Here is a 25421-nt window from a genome sequence, read left to right as displayed (position 1 = left end):
AACGTGGCAAAAATCTGAAGGAGTGGATTGTACATAATGATATAGAAAAGATGAAAAGTAATTCATCTGGACAACACTTCCTGCAGAAGAAGCCGGGATGTTATAGATGCATCGGCTGCACTATGTGCAGTTATTTGGAGACAGGTCAATTTTTTACCCATCCGCGTTCAGGCAAGAAATTTCCTATCAAATATGTATTTGTATGACTTGCACTAGTCGGTTCGTAGTATATATGATCAAGTGTCCGTGTGGGCTGGCCTATGTTGGGAAGACAACATGCACTTTTCGTGAGAGAATGGCGCAACATAGGTCTGCAATTCGCCAAACATTGGAGGGCAAAGTAATTGACCAACCGGTTGCCCGACATTTCGCTCAGTTTAGGCATCCGCTTGCCATACTGAAGTATAAAGTGATAGATCATGTCCCTCAGAACATAAGAGGAGGTGATCGTGACAGGAGACTGTTGCAGTGTGAAACCTTCTGGATACATTAATTGGAAACTGTGGCCCCATTGGGTCTGAATGAGAACTTATCTTTTTTTCAAGTTTTTTATAGTTTTGTACTAGTAGTATGGTTATGAGGTTTTCAGAATTTGTGTAATGTGCCAATGTCTGTTTAGCCCTAGATGATGCCGTTATATTGTGTGTGGTCCTTGGTAGTATTTTTAATATAGGTTTATCAATTCCTATTATTCTGTGATCTGTTTCGTATAATGTGTATTACATTAGTTCATGATTTATTATTTGTGGTGTTTAATGATTAGGTACCACTGTAATGTGATGTTGATTGTTGTTAAGTGTTGTGTCCATGTTTAATTAGTTTGTCTAGGTGCTCTGCTGCCGCCCGTGGGTCCGTGTTTCTCCGCTGTCAGGCTGTCAGGCGTTGCCGTGGAGACAGGAAGCGGGTGAGGTCATCCGGCCGCGACTGCTGACGCGGCGGCTTCCTTGTCCCACTGTGATGACGCCGGCGGGGATGCCGTGGACGCACGTGGAGGGTGGCAGTCACTTTGCAGACTTGTCTATAAAGGTATGTCATACATGTATGTTCTGTGTGTTCTTGATAAAAGTCCGGAAGGACTGAAACGTTGGACCAGATCTAGTATCTTTGACTCTTACTTTAGAAAAAACCCATGAATGCCGCCTTACATCCATTGTTTATATATATATCTCAAGATTTATTTTTCAGCGCCGGCGTACGCATGCGCTGTGGGGGACCATCGACCCGGTCCGAGCGCATCGGCGCTAACAGCCGGGTCTGAATGACCCCCTGTGTCCCTGTTTCTCTGTTGATATATTCTTAACCAAGAAAGTTATCTTCAAGAAACCATGAGGTTAGAGACATTTACATCAACCAGCATAATCACAGAGATTATTGTGACTGATACTAACTATCGATCTCTAGGGGAGAGTTATCTTAATGACCATCTAACTGCAGCAAAAGCAATATATTATAGCAACAGTAATTACCATACCTTGTTGCTAATCGGTCTTCACTAAGGTCTATTGTGTTTTTATTATTTATGAAGTGTTTTTTATTTAAATGGGTCTGACTGATATAATTGTTTTGTCAGAGGGGTGGTATTTTATTTAAAATGTTGGTATGCCCCCGAAAGAGTGGATTGGAGCTCTAGGTATGATTTAGCGCATTTCCTATTAAGATCAGAGACATAGGAGATAATTTCTCCCCTAATTACTATTTTTGCGGTTTGCCAAAATAAAACAGGATCTGAATGTAAATGCGACAAATTAGTTTGTTTATATTCTTCCCAAACTGCCTCTAATCTGTTTCCAAATTTAAGGGAGTGAACTACAGTAAATGAGAAGGGAACCTCCAATGCCTGTCGTGTCCCCTGTCTACATGTACCTGTGTATAAACGCACATGATCAGAAATACTGATCATTTCTATATGTGCCGAAATCACCTGAGGGAAAATGGATTGTGATACTAGGATGTAATCAATCCTAGACATTGTATGGTGTGCTGCCGAGAGACAGGTAAATTCCCAGTCTGTAGGATGCAATGCTCTAAGGGCCTCATTCAGAGGTGGTCGTAGGATGCAAGCGGTCGTTCAGAAACAGGGCGGCCGCTTGCATCCTGAACGGCCGCCTCCATGACGGTCGTTAGGCTGTGGGTTAACACCCACAGCTCTAACGACCGACAAGGGTGATGGTCGCGATGGTCAAGACCATTGCGACCGTCGGGGCTTACGACGAGACCCTAAGGTAGGGTCTCATCAGCCTTAAGCCCCAGGGAGCTTCCTGCTCTGATCGAGCAGGAAGCTCCCCACTGACATCACTGATGATGTCAGTGGGGCCGCCCCCAAACGGCAAGCGTTCCTACTGGAACGCCTCCGTTTGGCCAGGCACGCCCAGAAAACGGGGCGAGCTGTCACTCAACATCGACAGCTCGCCCCGTCTACGACGAGACCCCTAACGACGGATCACCCGTCGTTAGCCGGGTCTCGCGCATGTGCACGACGGAGCCGGCTCCGTCGTGCGCATGCGCTGTGGGGCAACATCGAGTCGGTCGTGAGCGCTCACCGCTCACGACCGACTCTGAATGAGCTCCTAAGAGTGGTACGCCTAATTTGGGTATTGTGGATTGAGAGGAGTTGTTGGATCTATCCAGATAGAGAGATGAGATTAAGTTAAAATCACCACTCAAAACAATGGGGAGGTTAGTGAATGGGCTTAGGCTAGCTAATAGCTTTTGAAAAAATGTTTTGGAGTATATATTGGGGGCATAGATATTACAGAGCATATAAAGTCGGCCAAAAAGAGAAATTTCAGCAAATACGAATCGGCCTTGAGGATCAGATTTAACATGTTTAATCTCAAACTGTAGAGAACATTTTATAAGAATATCTACATTTGTAACTTGGCGACCTCTGATGACACTAAAGGCGCACATCCACTTGCCGATTTCAATGAGCAATTGAACGATAACAATAATGTTATCGTTCAATCGCTCATGAATTGTGCATGAATCGTGCACATTAGTGTCGGAAACGACCAGTGATGTGCGCTCGCGCTGGTCGCTTCCGACATCAATCATCGGTCGAACGTGCTGGTCAACCTGACGATAATGTTAGCATGTTACTTTTTAAAGTAAAAGTTTATTACATACCTAACACACTCACCATATAGTACTTACTATCTGCCAGATGTTCGCATCCCCTTATCCAATAGGTATCACACGGTTTAGCTGTAAAGAAAAAAAAAATACGCACCTACCTCCTGGCGTTGCATTTGTTCCCTACTCCAGTTGGCCCACGGGTCTTCTTAAAACAAAAAAACAAGTACCGTGGACCATATAGGACATGTAGAGATGCATTTGTTAACACATGCATCTCTACCCCAGTGAATGACAGAGACTACGTGGTTTCTGTCAGTAGCCGGGACCGCCAGCCAATCAGAGGCCACTCTACAGTGCTGTTGACTGTCAGCCACTTGATTCACAGCCAATCAGAGGTTGCTAACTGTAGAGTGCCTCTGATTGGCTAGCGGGGCCGGAGAATGACAGGAACCATGTGGTCTCTGTCATTCACCGGGTAGATATGTATGTGTTTGTCACGACCAGGGTTTCTCGGCATGGTGGTCGATGGGTATTACCTTTGAGGTCACTGTGGCGGGGGTCATCTGGCGGTGATGCGGTGTGTGGCGAGGGGCATTGGCTGTGCGTGGCTCTGCACGGGCATGCTGTCACGTTGGGATGGTGAGGCCTCGCAGTGCTTCTGTTCTGTTTGACATGGGCGCCGCCATCTTGCCTCCGGCCATGTGATTTGCTCGCCCAATCCTGGTTTGTCACATGCTCTCTCTGGCTAGTCACGGCACAGCACTTGGTATTTAGGGAGGTTCAGAGCCTCACTTCTTTGCCAGTGCAATGTGTTTCTCAGCATAGCTGAGAGAGTTCCCTGTGCTCACCATCTGTTCCTGTGAAATGCTACCTACCTGCTTGTCTGCTCCAACCCCGCTGGACTACCCTGCATCCTCCATTACCTTCCCCTTGCCTGAGTACCTGTGTCCTGCTGTTCACCCTGCACCTTGCCTCCACTAACACTCTGCTGAATATTTCTTCCTCAGTCAGCACTCTTCATTAATCAGTCACCACCTGGACAGTTCCCCTTGTCTGACACTACCTGGACATTTTCCATTGCCTGTCACTAACTGGACTTTTTCCTATTTGCCTCACTACAGCTCCCAAGTGCACTTTAGTGTTATACCCGGACTTTCTGTTTTACCACATTCATGTCTGTTAAGCCACTCATTAAAAACTTCACGTTTACTTTTAAACCTACTTCTGTGACTGCTCCAATTACCACCCCAGGTCCACAACAAAAGCAGAACCTCACAGTGTTAACACATACATCTCCAAATGTCTGATATGGAACCATTACTTTGTTTTTTTGTTTTAAGAAGGGTCTACAGATGCAAAGCCAGGAGGTGAGTATTATTTTTTTTTTTTTTACAGATAAACTGTGAGATACCTACTGGACAAGGATGGGAACATCTAGCAGAACGTAAGTATGTGTCAGTGTGTCAGGGCCGAAACTAGGGTGGTGCGGCTGGTGCCACCGCACAGATTGCAGGTTGCTCCGAGGGCGGAACCGGCCACCTCTGCAATGTTCATTTGTTGGATGCCCGCTAGTATGTTGTTACCAGCGGCGCACCCAGTGGCTCCTTCTAGTTCACACTTGCCGGCCAGACTGTGGGGCTGAATGATGTATGTGGCCTTGTCCCCAGTCACCTTTCACTCACTGACCAGTGTTGCATGACAGGCACTGGCAGCCCGCCAGCGCCTGTCAGCAGCCGGCAGTGTGGAGGAACTTTGAGCTTCTGAACTCCCGAGAGGAGACTGTCCCCTCGCGAGACAAAGCTCTTCACCACATGAGTCCACCATCTTTAGCTCCGCTCCCAGCTGGCCATCTCTGCTATGTTCTCCTCCTCCTGAGCTGAGCATCTGGTAACTCCCTCTGCAGTTGCTGCAGCAGTAGAGTCCCGGCAGCAGTAAGTAACCCCCTCTCCCCTGGTCACCAAAGTCTTTTAGTGAAACAGCAGGTAGAAGAGGAGCAGAGAAGGAAGGGGGGTGTTAGTGCAGGGCTGGGAATAAATGGTTGCAAAGAGATGCCACACGCTGTTCCTTCCACCCCTGCAACATGCACCTTCCACCTCTGCACCCTGCAAGTACCACCCCTGGACTTCCCACCCTTGTACAGTGTAACTGTCCCCTGCAACAAACCCCCACACCCTACAACTGCCACCCCCTCTGCACCATGCAACTGTCCCCACTGCACACTAACTGCACCCAGGCAACTGCTACCTCTGCACCCTGTAATTGCCCTCATGAAAAAGACACCCCTACACCCTGTAAGTGCATCCCCTGCACCCTGTAACTGCCATCTCTGCACCATGACCTTCCACCCCTGTACCCTGTAAATCCCACCCCTGCATCGTGTAACTGTCACCCATGCAAGTGACACCCCTGCATCCTTTAACTGCTCCGCTGCACCCTGTAACTGCCTCCAATGCAACTGTGATACCCCTGCACCCTGAAACTTTCCCCCCTCCTCCCTGTATATGCAAAGGACATTACTGTGTGGCATAATGTGTAAGGCGCATTTCTGTGTGGTATAAAGGGTACTACTGTGTGGCGTAACAAATAAGGGGCACTACTGTGTGGTGTAATTTAAATTGGGGCACTATTGTGTGGTCACGCCCCACTTTCCTGTGAGATGAAACCCCTTTTTTGGATGTGCCCCACTGTCCCTATTTAAAGTGGGGGGGGCACCAATGTGCTTTCTGGCACAGGGCATCAAAATGTCTTGTTACGGCTCTGGAGTGTTTTAGTTATGTAATAAACTTTTACTTTCTATGGTGTGTGTACTATCTTTTTTACTATTTTTTTTTTACAGTGGGTTTACGGGTGCAAGGCGCCTGCTGGCACTTGTAGTTCCACAAGTGCCGAAGGGCAGGCACGATGGCACCTGTAGTTCCACTGTAAAAAACAATAGTATTACTCTATTCTTCCCACCATTTCTTTACCAATTGATGGCACAACTGTCTCATCTAGCCCCAAAGTGCACTGTCTTGGAGTTGTCTCCTCATAACTGGTCTCCCCAACTCCCTTCTCTCCCCTCTCCAGTCTGTCCTCAGTGCTGCTGCTCAGCTCATCTTCCTCTCCAAATGCTCTGTATTTGTCTCCCATCTCCTACAAGCTCTCCATTGGCCCCCTTTACCTTTCAGAACCCAATTCAAGGTTCTCACACTCACTTACAAAGCCCTCACCCATTCCTCTCGCATTTACTTCTCGGACCTCATCTCCCTTCACGCTCCTGTCTGCCCTCTTCGTTCAACAAATACATGCAAATTGATTACTTCCTCCCACTCCCGCCAATTTTATCCGTGCTGCTCCCCACCTCTGGAACTTTCTCCCTCTTCCCATCAGACTCTCAACCTCTCTACAATCCTTCAAACAGGCTCTCAAGACCCACTACTTCATCAATGCCTGCCAGCTCTCATCTTAACTTGCTGCTCCATGCTCCTTCCTCTCTATCTTCCCCATCTGTGTCTCACCTGTTTGTCTGCTCTTCCCCTTTAGAATGTAAGTTCTTACGAGCAGGGCCCTCTCCATTCTTGTGTTTCTTCTTACTTTACTTTGATCTACTTCTTACTCCCCACTAGGACACCTAACACTTGTTTGCTTTGCTCTGTTGCTTATCTGGGTGTTATGGTCGCTAATGTAGCAATGTATTGCTTGTTTATGTACTGTGCAAGGTGCTTGTGGTGCCATATAAATAATGATGATAATAATAATTCTTCACGCTGTTACCCTGCACCCACTGGCCAGGGATGCAGATTAGAGCCCCGGGCTTCAGTGTAAGCCTGGGGTGCTCAGGAGAGGGGGGACCTCTTTACTGGGGGATCCCCACCTCAACTGAGATACCTGGTTTGGGCTGACTAGTTTGGCGTTTATTGCTTTGGCCGGGGTGACCCCGTGAAAGGGTCCCCTGGCTATGGCATTACACCCCGGCTAGATTTGAGTCTGGTGCTGGTTTTAAAAATAGGGTGAACTACATGCCAACCAGGACTAGCTCTGGGAGCCCAGTGCTGGTTCTTAAAATACGAGGGAACCCTATACATTTTTACCCCCGTATTTTTCTAACCAGGACTGGCTTATGAGCCCGGGGCTGGTTATGCTTTTGGGGGGGAACCCTACGTTATATTATTTTTTTATACATTAACCCTTTTATTAGTTTTAGAACAAACAATGTATGTATCTCACTGATATGTGCAGGCTGCTTGTTTGGTGAGTATGGGCCTGATTCAGCTTGGATTGCAGTTGCTAATAGGCACACAAACGGCTGATTGTTGCATTCTGCGCATGTGTATGCATCACAGTGCACGTTCGCGAGCCGGCCACTGCGATCGGGACTGCGATCGCAGTGACAATGCAGACCCATCGGAGAGTGATTGACAGGAAGTGCCGTTTGGGGGTAGTGATGGCGGGCGGTTGGTGAAATGCAGGCATGCCAGAGAATTTAACCGCCGTTGCAGGGGTGTGCATAAATTACCCACTGCGACAGCATACGCAGCTTCAGCTCCCATAGCGTTTGATGAGGTTAGTCATTTCTGAGTAAGGTCAGACCTGGTGTAAGTGTGAGGCTGCGATGGTACTCCATGTTTCAGATGGTTTCGCTATTCTGCTAAGCATTACAGATGTGAGTAATGGGAAGTGGGCGTCCTTGTGTTGTACTGAGACTGCATTGCGATCACAATGGATTAGCATATTTTCGCTGTAGATCTGCGTGTGTAATCGCAGCCGCCATTGCAATAGCGATCCATAATGAATGAGGGCCCCAAACTCAGGGAACTCGGCAGAGAAAACTTTTATTTACCAACAGAGAACTCGATTCACTCGAAACGCAATCCTTTGTAAATGAGAGTAGTTCATTATTGTAACCTCTCCCGAGTCCCGGCGAAACTCTGAGAGTTTGATTGCCAGCAAACTTGGGGCCTGATTCAGACTCGGTCACAATCTGAGCATGCGTATAAGACGTAGTGCGCGAACCAGTAGCTGCGATCTCAGCCAGTACATAGACGCTCCACAAGCATGACAGGACATGCTGTTTGTGGGTGGTGACACTGGGTGGTCGATGGTAACGGGGGTGTGGTGGTGTGAACGCAGGCGTCTGTGTTTCTGAACGCCATTTCAGTGGCTTGTATAATTTAGACGCATTGTCAGCATACACATCACATGGCTGAATTACACACAGCAGCACTCGCAGTGCTTGCGGTAGGGTAGGGTCATACAAGTGCTGCGTATGGGTCCGATGTTACTCGATGTTACCGATTGTTTAATACACTTCCTGGAGATGACATATGTTACTAAGGGCAAGTGGGTGTCTTGTGACAGGCTGGTGGATGTCTAATTTCATACCGCGATCGCACGGCAAAACATATTGGGGGTATTAATGTCTTGCTAGCAATCGTGGGATATGAATACTTTGACTGGGGATGGCTGCGTGCGAAGGCAGCGTTGTGACCGGGTCTGAATCAGGCCCTTGGAACAAAATCGATTGATAGTAAATTTACCCATAAGTGTGTTTAGTGTAAAAAAAGCAATGTCTATATTTTGTTTATTTAGGTATAGGAGGATCTTATGCCATTTAGCCGGCGAATTTATGCCTCCCACATTCCAAGACTCAAATTTAACCTCTATCATGTGTTATCGGGAGTAATAAAGAATAGATGAAATCTATAAGTCCGGGATTTAGCTTTGCTAAAAAGTAATAAAATGAAATAGCATAATGGAAGGGAGAAGATACACGAGGAAAGGTCCGGCGGTTCAAATCCTGACAGCGGCAGCCCGGCAAGGGTGAAAATCCCAATCGTCCTTAAGGTAAGTATCGCTAACCTAATTCCCCTCCTAACCCTCCCTTAGGGGTGCCTAACCCTAACCTCCCCCCAAGTGCCTAACCCTAATCACCCCTCCAAGTGCCTAAACCTAACCCCCCCTTCCCCGCCACCTAAACCTAAGTCCCCTAACCCTAATCTCCCCCTAGGGGTGCCTAACCCTAACCCCCCTTCCCCTAGCCTAACCCTAACCTCCCAGGGGGGTGCCTAACCCTAAGTCCCCCCCGGAAGCCCTAAACCTAAACCACCCCCCACCACGGAATGCCGGGCGTCGGTCTTCCGGTGTCTGGTGTGGTTTTTTTTATCTCCTTTGTGTTTTGGATCTGAAATTGGTTTTGCCAAAACCGCCCTTGTGTGTTTTCATTTTGGTTTTGGGGACTGTATTTTTTTCTAAAAAAATCATAAAAACAGCTAAAATCACATAATTTGGGCCTGTTTTGTTCCTACAGTATTATTAACCTCAATAACATTAATTTCCACTCGTTTCCAGTCAATTTTGACCACCTCATAGCTCACTGTATTGTTTTCATCCAGTTTAGGCCCATAATTTGCACCAAGCTAGCTGGCTGACTAAGCTAAGTGGCAGCAGAGGGTGGCACAAACACGTGGGGCATGCAGGAGATGGTGTCTGTGGCAGCACACAAAATGGAAGCTCTGAACAGGAAGTAGGACAGAGGGATTTTTAAAGTCTGGTACTAAACATCTGTTATCATTGTGCTTCTGGGATTATGAATGGGAAGGCTGGGAGAGAACATCTCCAGATACCATCACAAAATAGACTCTCCATTTGGTGTTTGAGTTGCATCTGAACAAACATGGCTGTTATGATCAAGGAAAACGAAGACCATCCAGATTGGTATCTACAAATCAAGGTTGAAACATGGTAAAAGAGTATTTTGCAAGTATACCTATTTATGATATTAGTTGAAAAAAATACAGTATGAAACTATAAAAAATTGCGTGCCAGAGCAGCGGCACAAAAGCACGGCAGTTTAAAAAAATATAGGACAACTATTAAACTTTTGCAACACAGCAGTGGCAGACAGGATGACAGCTTCATAAACTATAAAATTAAAAATGTCAGACAGCAATGCCCCAAACGTGCTGCAAAGAAAAGAGGTGCAAGATGGAATTGTCATTGGGCCCTTCCACTTACCCTTATGTTGTATACAGGACATGCACACTTTACCAAACCAATCACATCAGCGACAGGGACTGCAAATTGTGGCTGAAGCGATTTGGTTTTTTGGGCCCCCCACAAAACAAGCTACCAATGGGCAGCTGACATTGCTGGTAATGATCTCTCCATGCACAAACTGGCTTTACAGAGGCAAGATGTTGTCGCCATCATCATCCGATTCCTCACCATCATCAGTGTGTACATCATCTTCACATAATATTAATTTGTCCCCGCTGGAATCCACCATTACAGCCTCAGGTACTTCTGTAATTTTTGGACGTAATGGGCGGTAAAGGTCTTCCTCATAGAATTTGTAGTTCATTTTAATGAACATCATCCTTCCAAATTTTTAGGAAGTAGCCTCCTACACCAATCACTGACAAGGTTCCTGGCTGTGCTGAAAACTCTTTCTGAGTACTCACTGGAAGGTGGGCAGCTCAAGTAAAGCAAAGCCAGTTTTAAGGGCATACAGATTGCCTATTTTTCCTGCCAGTAGTCAGACTGTCTGACATGCATATTTGGATACTATCATTAAAATAGTCCTCAACCATCTTTGAATGGTGACTGTATAAGATGGAGTCATGGTAGTGGTCTAATTAATGGTAGGCAATTATTTTAGAACCGACCAGATGTCAAAACTTGACTCATCTGCATCGCCAGTGGGTCTTTTGGGAAAGTCAACTTTTTTTCTGCCAGGACTTTTTATGAATAAGAAAAGAATACCACGCTGCGCTGCCACTTACAGTGTCACAATATTTTTTATAATTAAGAATAACACACTGTGCTATGACTTATAGTGTCACAATTATTGATACCGTTTGAACAGCATCGATATTAGAGAGATTTGATTGCACAGACCAGATTGCCCATACCTCCCTTTTCAATATAAAATAACTTTGTCACACAGAAACAGTTTGCGGTTCCAACACACACAAAGGTACTATATTGTAAAAAGGGTATAATCAGCCTTAATCTATACAATGCAGCTATATACAGGATAAAGACAAAGATACAATTACCAATATTTTGCCATGCGGTCTGGATCCTAGACTAACAGCTGTCCATCAGGATTGCTGTGTGTTTCTTTAGGGTCAGGCAGAGAGGAAAGGGAGGAAAAGGGGGTTGGGATCCAGACTGCATAGGAATTTATAGTTGTACAATTTCCTTTGAACATAAGCTGAATACTCAGAGGGGTTCCCTATTGGCCCTTTATTACTGAGTCACAATGGTTGTTGCTATTCATTGGTTAGTAGATGGTTGATGTCACTGGAGGTTGAACTGTGTTAGAAAATCCCTTTGTCCTAACATTTGGCATGCAACTCTACAGGGGATGTGTACAGTGATTTTTACAGTATAGAGTATAATTCTTGGCAGGTCTTCATAACTCGATAGTGATCTCTTCCATATTCATTCTGTTGGTTTCATATTCCTGTTGAGACAGAGGGAAATTGGTAGATACTACTCATGACCCATTTATCTTATTCCTAATCCCAGATATCATATAACTGCTATTTAACATGTAACATTCACTGTATACCTTTAAAACACATAGCATTGTGCGTATCTCAGTCAGTTTAGGGTTAAATGGGATATAAGTTTATTGTAAGGAAAGGCTGCTGTCCATCGGGGTAAGGTTTCTGACAATAATACTTAAAAGCTGGCTATGCGATTGAAACGGAAAACAGTATTTAAACAGTATTGCTCTACTAACTTTGTTATGTGTTTATGTAATGTAAAATGGCGCTTAACCGTTGTGAGCACAGAAGCATGGCTCGCCATTCACAATATGGTGAGTTGCGGGGGCATGGGATGCGTGTGCATGTATAGCGAGCATGTGCAATTGCGCGTGCGCAAGTGCGTGCGCGAATGCGGTGGGAGCGTGTGTTCGCATAAAATGGCCGTGGACGATTAAATCGTCCCATGGATGTCGTGTTGCGATTCGTGCGCAATTAAGCGATCGCAACCAATTTATACGGTTTCGACAGTCCACCCTTTGATAGCAAGTATACGCTATCACCATATGAAAGCAACAATTAATAATTGGTTCTCTGATTAGCCATACTATAAGACATTAGTTAAAGTTATTGTTATGGGATGGCATGAGTTGTTAATTTACCCATCAATGAAGCGCTCTTGGGGGAAGGGACATAAAACTAGCCTTATGTGCACACCACAGGCCAGACTGAAGAGGTGGTGACCATATGTTAGATGTGGGAATGCACCTAACCCATAAGGATAATTTTGAATTGTGTAGAGACTTCATTTTAAGATGTTTTGAAATAGCATTAATAACACTTTTATGCACTGCTAAACAAATCCAAATCACATCATTACAAGGTACTTGTTCTTATGGGACTTCTACTATCATTCGGATCTTATTTCATGTGGACACTGTATTATAAAGTATTGTTCAATGTTCTTAACGATATGACTCCGTGTGGTCATTTGAATCGTTGAATAATGCGCCCCTGGGGACATAAAGTAGCCCCTCGTAAGCAAACCACGTTGACTCTAAGTCGAGGACCAATGGGGAGCTAGTGTGGGAAAGCACCACTCCATGGAGAGGACAACCTTGGAAGAAAGGGGAGATGAAGACTACATTTAAACTAGGGTGTTCTAAAGAAACATTGACAATACTTTATTATACATGGCAATATGCAAGCAAACATTAGATCGTACTCTCTAATTTAGGGTTATAATGTAGGGTATTAGTTACATTAGTATTCACAGCATCATGGGTAACCACCATCATTATTTCATTTTCCTGGTTTCCATTGGAACAACCTTTTGCACACTTCATAGCCGCTGGAACACATCTGATACATATACCAATTATTAGGATGATCACCAACACTAGGATCAGGAATTTCCCTATACTCGCAATCAGTCCTTGGACCCACGCTCCTAGACCCGAGAACCATTTCATTGGGTTCAACCAGGAGAACCACTCTTAGACCTGTTCCTCCACTTCAGCGATTGAAGCATTATGGTTCTTCCGAAATTCCCATTTCAACTGCAGAATTTCATCCATTTTCCGGTCTATCACCTCCTTGGGGTCACTAGTGCTATTGGTGATATAAGTACAACATTTAACACCAAACTGGGTGGTTAGGGTTATGCAATACCCTCCAGTGACAGCAGTTAAATAATTCAGCACTAAACGATGTTGGACCAGCTCTTTCTTGTACGCTTGCAACTCCTTACCAGTGTACCTAAAGGTGTCATCATATAGCTCGGTGATATTATCTATTAATTTTGCTAGATCTTGAATATACCTAAAATTTAGAGATCCCCGAGCAATCCTGGTGGGATCAAGTGCAACTAAAATCTGGAAGCCAGTCGTCTCACTTATCATTTGAGTGGCTTTATGCACATCACCAGGAATCATGTTTCTCTTATTTCTGTGTTCATAATGCGTATGAAGGTATGGAGAAGGTATGTTCCTATGAACATCAATCATTTCATTATGTGCAAGAGTCATGACTTCAGGGAGTACCTTTCCCAAATAGCATAGTCCACTGGAACTTGGAGAGAGCCATTTATACGCTTTTCTACCACAAATATAATATACATCATCTGGGAGGATGAATGGGATGGAATGTTTCATGATACCGGTACACATCTTTTCTATGAATGATCCCATCCCTATCTCCTCCATTTGGCTAATACAAGTATCAGGTTGTTTGATCTTCGCCCAGTACCCGGGTGGTACTCTTCCAACCATCACTTTAACATTACTCCGCGTATACCTGTACCTATAGAATTTCCCACTTGTAACAATGTTGTATAAAAGTCTATAGATACATTATCGGCTCTCAGTGAGAATGTCATTGTCTGATTAATTCCTGTGACTTCCCAATTCCCAGGTTTGTTGGGATTGGTGAAGTTGAAACATAACAGGGATTTATCTACTTGATATTGGTGGAGCTTCAAATTAGGGGAATCGGATATGTTAAATTTTCTGTCCACCAGTTTGCCTCCCTGTAAGTCAATGACTTCAGAGACCTTTAAGGGGAATGGGACTAACCCTACATTATGCTGTCCTTGAGGAACCTGGGAGCATACCCAACATTCGGTTTGGTTCAAAACCTTGCCTACTAGGGAATGGTAGTCCTCTAACGGATGCTCGCCCAAGTATAAATTACTCTGGGTCTGACATCGTAGGATGCATTTATCATTGACTACAGGCCCACAATTTGCGCATATACAATACTCTTCAGACAATAAACCTTCACACTGCCTCCGAGATTCCAAGAGAGCAGATCTTTTAACCATTACAGTGCTAATATTGGTCAGGTACTGGCCTTGTTTTTGCAGCTCTTTCTCTCCTAGCTCCTCTCCACCGACACCACTACCGATCTCTCTCTCCATCCTCCGACCACCAGCACAGAACCAGGACATCCCGAAACACAACAGTATGATATGAACTCTGGGAGGATACACAAAAGCAGTTACAACCTGAAACCCCATCACCATACCAGGTCTTACCAGCCTTGTTCAAGTGCTACTGATACAATTAGTAGCTTTCACGGAACAGGCTTGCAATCGACAGGTCCAGGTTCTCTGTCTCTCCCCTGGTCTGGTTCTCCTCAGGATTTTTGACCTTCCAACAATGGCTGGAATGGACCCAGGTGTCTCTCTCAGCTACTTTCACGGATGTTGTACTTGTCAGTAGCACTTGGTATGGTCCTTCCCAACGGTCAGTCAAACAACCTGAACGTAAAAGTTTCGGATCATAACATACTCTCCAGGTTCAACATCATGACAGTTCATTTCAGGCATATCAGGTGATAACAGTTTTAGTTTCTGCTGCTGCTGTTGGAGCTGCTTACTCATCCCTATAAGGTACCTCACAGTAACCTCGTTGTTACTTTTCAAATCTTCCTGAGGACTTATAATTAAATGAGGTTGCCTCCCGAACAGTATTCCGAATGGGGAAAGATTAAGAGGGGATCTAGGGGTGGTCCTGATACTATGGAGCACAAGAGGCAGAGCTTCTGGCCATCCCAAACCAGTTTCAGCCATAATTTTACTCAGCTTGTTTTTAATAGTACCATTTACCCTCTCCACCTTGGCACTGGCCTGCGGTCGATATGGGGTGTGAAGCTTACTATTAATACCCATCAACTTACACATACATTGAAAAATATCTCCGGTAAAATGGGTACCCCTATCACTTCAATTACTCTAGGGATACCATACCTACATACAAACTCCTGAACTATTTTCTTTGCCGTGAATGCAGCAGTGTTGGTAGCAGCTGGGAATGCCTCTACCCAATTTGAGAATACGTCTATGCAAACCAAAACATACTTCAAGTTCCTGCAGGGTGGTAACTGGATGAAGTCAATTTGTATGACCTGGAAAGGGCCGTCTGCTGGAGGGATGTGAGATGGTTCGGTGGGTATAGTTTTTCCTATATTCTTCCTTAAGCAGGTCAAACAGGACATTGCCCTCTTCTCTGCTTGGGAAGAAAAGCCAGGTGCATACCAGTATGCCTTCACTAACTTACACATACCCTGCTTACCAAGATGGATCAGACCATGTGCTGCTTCTGCTAAGCTTGGGTAGTATGCCTTAGGAGCTACTGGCTCCCCTTGTCCATTTCTCCAGAGCCTTGCTCACATCCCTTGGATCTCCAGCTTGCCTTTTTCTGATGGATACACACACCTTGCATTTCAACCAGTTTCTGCATGTCAACCGTTTCAAATACCAACACTTTATCCATTTGATTAAGTTTTAAACCTGCTGCCCATTTGGCAGCTTCATCAGCCCTGTTGTTACCCAATGATACTGGATCATCTTTGCAGGTGTGGGCTTTACACTTAATGACAGCTACTGTCTTGGGTAGCTGTATTGCCGTCAACAGTCATTTTATGTGATGTGCATGTGCGATTGGTGTGCCTGCTACCGTTAGAAAATTTCTTAGATGCCATAGGGCCCCAAAATCGTGCACCACCCCAAAAGCGTACCTGGAGTCTGTGTAAATATTGGCCGTTTTTCCTTCGGCCAACTCACAGTGCCACGAGTTCCGCCACCTGCGCTGAATGGGGTGGACCGAGTGGCTCGGCCGCTATAACGTCCTTGTCATCAACCACAGCATAACCTGTACATAACTCACCTGTATCAGTCTGTCTATGGCAACTCCCATCTGTGTAAAACGTTAAGTCTGCATTTTCTAACGATGTGTCATGAATGTCAGGCCTAGCTGTAAAATTTTGATTTAAATACTCCATACAGTCATGCCTATTAATTCCTGTACCAAACTCACCTTCTACCACTGGTAACGGTTCACCTTTACCTTCCACCCTTTGTGCATCATGAGGCACACTTGGTAAATATGTAGCAGGGTTTAAAGTATTACACCTCTTTATAGAAATGTTGGTCGGTGCAATTAACGCTAGTTCCCATTTAGTGAACCTAGCGGAGGAAACGTGTCTGGTCTGGGCCGAATTTAACAGGGCAGAAACAGCATGTGGTGTATGTACAGTCATGTCATGGCCTAACACTACATCCTCACTCTTTTCCTCTAAGAGTGCGGTTGCAGCTACGCTCCTTAAACACGTTGGGAGTGCTCTTGCCACAGCGTCCAACTGGGCACTGTAGTATGCTACTGGTCTATTGGCATCACCATGTTTTTGTGTGAGAACTCCTGCCACACAACCAACAGCATCCATACAAAATAAATCAAAGGGTTTCCCATAGTCTGGAATACCCAATGCAGGTGCTCTTATCATACTGTCCTTAAGATTAAGGAAGGCTTGCTCTGACTCTTCAGAGTGCAAGACACGGTCTGGTTTTGTGGAAGATACTAACTCCTGCAGTGGTAAAGCCAGAATGGAAAAACCGGGTATCCATGACCTGCAATACCCACACATGCCCAAGAAGGTACGGATCTGGTGCTGGTTCTGCGGTAGTGTCATGGTCTGTATGGCGTGGATTCTGTCCACTGTCAGATGTCGGAGGCCTTGGGTAAGACAGTGTCCCAAGTATTTAACCCTGGTCTGGCACGGCTGTAACTTGTCCTTAGCAACCTTATGCCCTGTGTGCGAGAGGTGAAGCAACAAAAGTTTAGTATCATTTAAACATGACATAAACGAATCAGAGCATAACAACAAATCGTCTACATATTGGATTAGTAACGATCCATTGGCAGGTTGAAAAGACTGTAAACAATCATGTAAGGCCTGGGAGAAGATACTGGGGCTGTCAATGAAGCCCTGGGGTAGTCGTGTCCATGTGTGCTTTACGCCTTTGTATGTGAAGGCAAATAGGTATTGGCAATCAGGATGAAGGGGGATGGAGAAGAAAGCGGAGCATAAATCTATTACTGTGAAATGGGTTGCGGTTGATGGGATTTGCATAAGCATGACAGCTGGGTTAGGCACTACGGGAAATTGGCTTTCTACCACCTTATTAACCCCTCTAAGGTCCTGTACAAGCCTGTACCCCCTCCCACCACTCTTTTTCACAGGGAAGATGGGACTGTTGGCTACACTGGCTGTACAGACTAAAATTCCCTGCTGTAGTAAACGCTCAATTATGGGGTGAACCATTAACTCCACTTCTGGCTTTAATGGGTATTGGGGGATTTTAGGAGCGTGTCTACCGTTTTTCAGGTTTACCATGATGGGAGCTACATTTGCCATTAACCCAGTGTCCTGTCCATCCTTAGTCCAAAGGAAACTAGGTATTTGTTCTAACATATCATCTACCTGAGCTGAACCCTTGTCTGATGTTATGGTGTGCAGCATTAACCTTTGGGGAGTGTCTAGCATATCCCTTACCTCGTGTGCAAACCTTCCTGGGACATCCATAAATATCCCGTCAGGGTACAATAGATAATACATCCCATTTTGCACAATAAATCTCTTCCCAGGAGATTAGTAGGGGCCGTTGCTGCCAGGAGGAAAGAATGCCTGGCATGCAAAGGCCCAATGGTAACCTCCGTGGGTTTGGTTAAAGGGTAATGCTGTATGCTACCTGTTACACCAATTGCTGGTACTGTCTGGTTTGTTATCTGTAGATTTTCAAGAGATTTTAAAACAGACCTGGTCGCCCCTGTGTCTACTAGGAAGGAACGTTCAGTACCAGCTACATTAACCTTTATTACCGGCTCTTCCCTAGTACCTCCCGTTATCCTGACTGCCTGCAGACTACAGGTATGACCTAACCCCTATAGTTGGCTATCTTCCCCCAGCAAGGCATTTGCAGCAACTATGTGGGCAGGATTTATCTGGTAGTTCTTATGGTTACGAGATGCATCAATACGTTGCTGCATGTGGGGTTCCTGAATTATGACTCTACAGTCCTTCCTAAAGTGTCCTACCTGGTTACAGTTAAAACATTTCTTAGCTGATCTGATCTGCGTTTCCATTAGGGACAATAATTGTCCTTACAGGGTGGATGCCTCCCACCTCTATACCTTTAAGCCTATTACTGCAGCGAACGGTATTAGTAACCTCCGCTATTGAAGCAGTTGGTTCTAATACTTCCTGCACCCTTATTAAAGGAGCCTCCCCCACCATGGGTTCTACTAGGGCCTCACCCCCATGAGCTAAGGATCCCTCCCCCCCTCTTGATGCCATAGGGGCAGCTACTTGTACATGCTGGGAAGGGACATTTAGTAACTGCTCAGCATGGGATACAGCAGACATTGCTGCAGGATCACTTTCTGCATCATAGACATTTTCCAAATATTCACTCAGGACCGGGTACAACTTACTTGGTTCAGTTACAACATTTTTATAGTTTTTGTTATGTGGTAATGTATCATCACCGCCCACCACATAAGGTGGCGGGGGTGCGCAAGCGCGATTCGCAATACCTTTGGCAACGCTACCGTGCCGCAAGTTTGCATTTCCCTGTGATGCGTACGCTACGCTGTGTCGCGTTGCGTGCGCATCACCCCTAGGCATGCACGTGGCTCCACGCGGTGCCCCATGCAAGCCATTAACCCATGTGCGACTCTCATTCAGCCAGAGTTTCAAAGAATCATCATACTCCACTCTTTTCTTTAGGGATTTCACTCTACATATGTGATCCCTAAAGTTATTTAAAATCTCCATATTAAAGCTTCCAATCTTTGGGAAAGGTTTCTCACTCTTACCCGTCATCTTAACCCATACAGTACAGTGCATCGTTGCGTACGCACCATATTTAGTGTACATTATATGAAGAGCCGACCCGGTCGGACCTTGCATACACAGCGCATCGTCTACCATCCCTGTTGACTGTTTTGCGCCCATTTTGCGAAAAAAACAACAACAATGATGAGACCGGTGGAAGAATTAACCGATAGGCTGCCTCCATGCACCTATTCTACAGTTAGCTAATATCTAAAAATAGGGACCACAGCAATACCTACTAAGGCAAGCACAGTACCACCTATAATAGGGAACACAGGAGTTATCTAGCTATAGATAAAACCACAGTAACCACCTATTGTCCTTTTGTCCCCGCAACCAGCCTCAGTCAGAGATGCCAAACTCGTATGGTCCGGTCGCAACACTCAAAGGCCCTAACTGATCGATGAATATTACAACTACACTGGAAGCTATATTTTATCGTTAACTCTCTTTAACGATAGGAAACCAGGAGGATCCACTCTGCCAGTATACCTGTTATGTATACCCTATATTTATTACCTAAAATAGGGACCACGAAGGCACAACCTATTTCACAATCTCAATCATACACCTTACACATTTCTATATTGTGGCCAAATAACAAAAATAAAAAAAAATACCTTTCTTTTGATTAATAGCCTTTTGGAGATTACAGCCCTATCAATATGATGTATTTCAGTCTTGATGATTTATTTTGGATCTTTCTTGAGAGATTGTAGGTCTTGCGCAAGTGGTGTAGATGGTACTGCTTGCCACAGGTATGCTGCTGCACTGGGGGATGCCTGACCTCATCCAGTGGGTAAATACAGAGAAACGTGGGGACCAGATGCTGCGCACAACCTATTTCCTGAACTCTGTATATTCTAAATATTTTCTAAAGTAGTAGAACCCAAAATGATGAGAGGGTACCAACTAAGAAACAAATGTTGCTTTTACTGATAAAAGTTTCACAATAATAGTCACTACAATTGTAATGCAATATAATATGGTGCCTGTAAACCATTGGTTATACACCAACAGATTAAACAAACAAATAAACACAATGGACAATGCTGCAATATGTCAAAATTGTCAGAAGGAAAAGTAAACAAATATAAACAAAAATAAACAAAATATAGACAAATGTAGACAAAATATAAATAGCAAATGTGCTGATCTATTTGTGAATAGGCACTGGTACTGGTCTCAACCTTAGATGCCGCCAACTGAATAGTCAATATGATAGATGGTTAAAGTATAGTGTTTAGTCAGGGATATCTAGCGGCGTCCCGCTAGTTCCAAAGGGGTACCTCGGTGGTATGCTGTAAGTCCTGTGGATGTCTGTACGTTGCCCGGGTTATTCTCCGTGTAGTGTGGGGGAGGCTGGCTGTGGCGAGCGCCGGGGATCACTCTGCGTCACGGGCGCCCTGAGTGCCGAGATCACGGACACTGTCCCTGTTGCCAGGGGGCAGGTCCGTGCGCGTGCACCAGGTGCCGGACAGGGGAGAGGGGTGCCTACGGTCCTGGCTTGCGCAAGCCGGGGGCCGCGGACGACTCTGCACCAGAGGATACTTACCCGGATGCCAAGCTGCCGGTCCCGGCGGTCTTCATCGGCGGTGATGGCGCGCTTCTGTTGCTCGCTAGTAGATTCAAGTTCCGGTAGTGGTAAGCTGAAACAGTTGGACGGCAAATGTGGTACTGGAGACGCTGTTAGATAGGGATTGCAGTGTTCCACCAACGCGTTTCGACCTGTCAGGTCTTCTTCTGGGAGTTGAATTGTTCTAGTACTGCTGCTTGAGCCTTCAAATACAGCGACAATGTCTGTGATTGGTTCAAATTGTGATTGACAGGAGGGCGGGTCACCTTGGTGATTACATCCTCCTGAGCGTGCTATCTATAATGTGTAGCTGATAGGCTGGATAATAAGGTTCCACATACATAGATGAATAGGTATGATATTGCTTGTATAAATGTATCTACACATATATATATATATATGCAAAGTATACATATATATATATATATATATATACATACACACAAATAAACGATAAAATAAAGATAAATAAAAATAATAATAAATAAATAAATATAATAAATAAATAAAATAAAAAAATAATAATAATAAAAAAAAAAAATTAGTTAATTAAATAATTAATGAAGAAAATAAATAAATATAGAAAGAAAATAAATGAAGAAAATAAATAAATTAAGAATAACTAAACCAAAAATACTGAATAGAGATGAAATTAATAAACGAGTGGAGATATATCCCTAGGTGTCACCTAAGGTGTAATTGATACATAAAGGTGAATAAGAGTTTTCCTTATATTATTGTCTAACGGGATATAGATAGCTCAAACCTAGACCTCAATAGTATATTATCATATTGTATATTGTGTATATGAGAAAGTGAAGCAAAAAGAAGCCAATACTTCTGTAATCATATCCGAGTAGGGGGTATATGGGGTATACGGTCTGCATAATGAATGGAATGGAATAGTAATCTAATTTTTACATATTATGGATTTTACCTCATTGTCACGATTCAGACCTTTAGGATGAAAAGTTTGTAATTTATACATCCATTCTAGTTCCACTCTATTTATGTAGTTATCAAAATTGCCCCCTCTCCAGTTTGGTTCAACTGTCTGTAATGCTATAAAACTCAAATGTTTTGGATTATTATCATGATGATCATTAAAATGTTTGGATAAATTATGGCTGTCCAATCCCTTATTTATGTTTGTGACATGTTCCATAATTCTTACTTTCAGGGGTCTAGTAGTTCTGCCCACATATTGTTTCGGACATGTACATTGTAGAAGATAAATGACATTCTTATGGTTGCATGTTAATGTTTCCTTGATATTGTATGTATCTCCTGTTGAGCAAGATTCAAATGTCGTAGTTGGTTTAGTGCTTGTTGCTCCTGTGCTTCTGCATCCGGAGCATGAATGGCAATGGAAGAAGCCATTTGATGGTGTACATAAAGTGGTCTGTATTGTTTTTTTAGGCGGAATATGGTTCTTTATCAATTTAGACCTCAGGTCTGGTGCCTTCCTATATGTTATTTTGGGTTTATTGGGTATTAATCCTGCCAGCATATCATCCTCTTTGAGTATTCCCCAATGTTTTCTTAGGATCTTTTCTAATTGTCTACTTTGTTGTGAATATTGTGTAATGAATCTGACTTCGTCGTTCGATGTTCCTTCCCGATTTGTGCCTGATACTTTATGAGTCAGTAAATCAGCTCTGTCTCTATCTTGTACTGCCTCTAGTGATTGAAGTATTAGGGTTTGTGGGTACTCTTTTTCTTCAAATTGTTTGGTAAGATCTTCACTCTGTTTCAGAAAATCTACTTGTCTGGAGCAGTTTCTTTTTAGACGTAGGAACTGTCCTTTGGGTATGGCTTTAAGCCAGTTTGGATGGTGCCAGCTTGTTGAAAGAATAAAGCTATTGACATCTACAAGCTTTTTGTGAGTATTGGTGTGTATCTGTCCATCCTGTATGAATATATTGAGATCCAGGAAAACGACGTCAGTCTTACTGTAGTTGGCTGTAAAGATTAGATTGTTCGAGTTGTTATTAATTTTGATCAGAAAATTCTTAAGGGTGTTTTCATCACCTCTCCATATGAAAAAAACGTCATCTATATATCTCTTCCAAAGCACGAGGCTTGCCCCAAGCTCTTGAGTATGCCAGATGTTATGCTCCTCCCACCAACTCATAAATAGATTGGCATAGCTTGGGGCAAACCTCGTGCCCATTGCCGTACCAGTAATTTGTAAGTAGAATTTGTTGTCGTACCAGACATAATTGTATTTAAGAATATGTTCTATGCTTTGTAATATGAATTCGCACTGTATTGGAGGTAATTTGGGATCTTTCTCTAGATGATAACGGATGCTGTTGATCCCCTGTTCATGGTTTATCACTGAATATAAAGATGTCACGTCTGTAGTGACTAACCAATAGTCATCATCCCATTGTACGTCCTGTAGTATATTGAGGATATGTGTAGTGTCTTTAAGATGTGCTTTTTGTTTGTGAACGTACGGTTGAAGTATGGAATCTAAATATTCTGACAAGTTCGATGTCAATGATCCTATTCCAGAAATTCTGGGTCTTCCTGGGGGGTTGACTGAATTTTTGTGAACTTTTGGTAAGTAATAAAATACCGGAATGATTGGATGATCTGTTGTTATGAATTTGTGTTCCAATTTTGTCAGGATTCCTGTTGTCAAGCCTTTTAGTATATGTTGATCTAATTTCTTTTTAAATAATTCTGTGGGATCATGGTCTAATTGTTTGTAAGTTGTTGTATCCCCCAATATCCTAATGGCTTCCGTGTGATAGTCCTCTTTGTTCAGGATGACTATCCCTCCCCCCTTGTCTGCTGGTTTGATGATAATTGATTTTGTTTCCTGAAGATCTTTTAATGTTTCACATTCTTTTCTAGTCAAATTACTGGTCCTTGTTGTATTGGTATTCAATCTTGCGATGTCCCTTTCTACCATATGTGTGAATGCTTCTATTTGAGTTCCTTTCATATGGCTTGGGTAGAAGGATGATGCTGGTTTTAAATTTGTATGTCTAAAGGGATCTGTCTCATTATTTGCTAGATTTCGGATTTCCGCTGGTGTAGTTGACAAAAAGTATTTTTTTAAAGATAACTTGCGCACAAATTTGTGTAAATCTAAATATGTGTTAAAATTATTGATGTTGTTGGTGGGGGCAAATTTGAGTCCTTTGTCCAGTAATTTTAGATGATCATCTGTAAGTGTGGTGGTACTTAAATTGAAGACTCCTCTTCCTCGTACCTCTTGTTTATTTATGATTTTAATCTTGTTTTTTTCCCCTCCTCTACATCCCCTTCTGATTTTTCCAGTTTTCTTTTTGTTGCTTTTGGGATATCGAGGTGTTGTTTTATATCTGAGATCCCTGGTGTTTTTGGGGTTTGGTCTAAAAAAGAAGAAGGATCTTGTTCCTGTGGTGTACATGGCTGGAATGACTTGTGTCTAATTCTGTGTGTCACGTGTTCAGTGGATATAGCTGGTACTGATGTTTGATTAGCTTTAGATGTTTCGCCACTTATTGAAGATAATAATTCATTAGTGTTATTGATTGACCAGCCAATATCTAATGATTGTCTGGCGAGTGCGTCGTAATTTGGAACACTATCTAATTCATACACAGAGAATGATTGATTGGAAAATTCCTCTAAATTGTCAATGGATGAATTGAATGATTGTTCTGGATTGAGTTCTGGTTCTTTTATTCCAGATGGTTTTGTATTATTGTGTATTTGTGTCATATATTGTTGGTAGGTCAAGTTTAGTTTCTTGTATATAGGACTATGTTTAATACGGAGTAGTTTTGGTGTTGTTTTGGTTATATGTCCTTTCTTGTTTTGTTTGCCTCCAAATTTATCCCTAAGAATTTTCCCTTTTTTGGTTTCTATTAGGCCAGTTTCTCCTTTTTCGATTCTTTTTAGTGTCAAACTCGAGAGTGTGATAAATTCTGGATCTGATTTGTAAGGGTCAAGTTGTTGATCTAGATTTTCAATTTCTGGTTTTAGTTGGTCTAATTCTATCGTGTGTTGATCTATTAAAAGTTTTATTAGTTTAAATGAGCAGTCTTTCAGAATATTGTCCCATTTAGTCATAAATTCTTGGTTGTCATGATTACAGGTGGGTGTTTTTTTCACATGTAAACCTTTAGGTATGGTTTCATTGTCAAGATACCATTTCAGGGTATGCGTGTCCCACCATATGCGTGTTTCTTTAGTGACAAGTTTCTCCAATTTTAGAAAAATGTCACAGAAGTTGTTTGTAGTATGTTTGGCATTGATTGTTTGTGAAAGTGCAGAAAAGGCTTTATGGGCTCTTTCTTCCCTATTGGTTCTAATATCTAGAAGTCCCATTTACTCCTGTCCGCTGCTGGACCTTGGTCAGTTTTAAATTGGATCTTTCTTGAGAGATTGTAGGTCCTGCGCAAGTGGTGTAGATGGTACTGCTTGCCACAGGTATGCTGCTGCACTGGGGGATGCCTGACCTCATCCAGTGGGTAAATACAGAGAAACGTGGGGACCAGATGCTGCGCACAACCTATTTCCTGAACTCTGTATATTCTAAATATATTCTAAAGTAGTAGAACCCAAAATGATGAGAGGGTACCAACGAAGAAACAAATGTTGCTTTTACTGATAAAAGTTTCACA

At 43.5% G+C, this 25421-nt stretch overlaps 1 pseudogene; it reads left to right on the top strand.

The window, feature by feature from the left end:
- Nucleotides 1–25421, top strand: part of LOC148474561 (von Willebrand factor A domain-containing protein 5A-like) — a 562647-nt pseudogene that overhangs the window by 383516 nt on the left and 153710 nt on the right.

This window comes from Taudactylus pleione, unplaced genomic scaffold, assembly GCF_031769625.1.
Source record: "Taudactylus pleione unplaced genomic scaffold, aTauple2 ptg000830l, whole genome shotgun sequence".
Taxonomy (NCBI): domain Eukaryota; kingdom Metazoa; phylum Chordata; class Amphibia; order Anura; family Myobatrachidae; genus Taudactylus; species Taudactylus pleione.
Note: the sequence above shows the minus strand (reverse complement) of the source record. Positions and strands in the feature narration are given on the sequence as shown.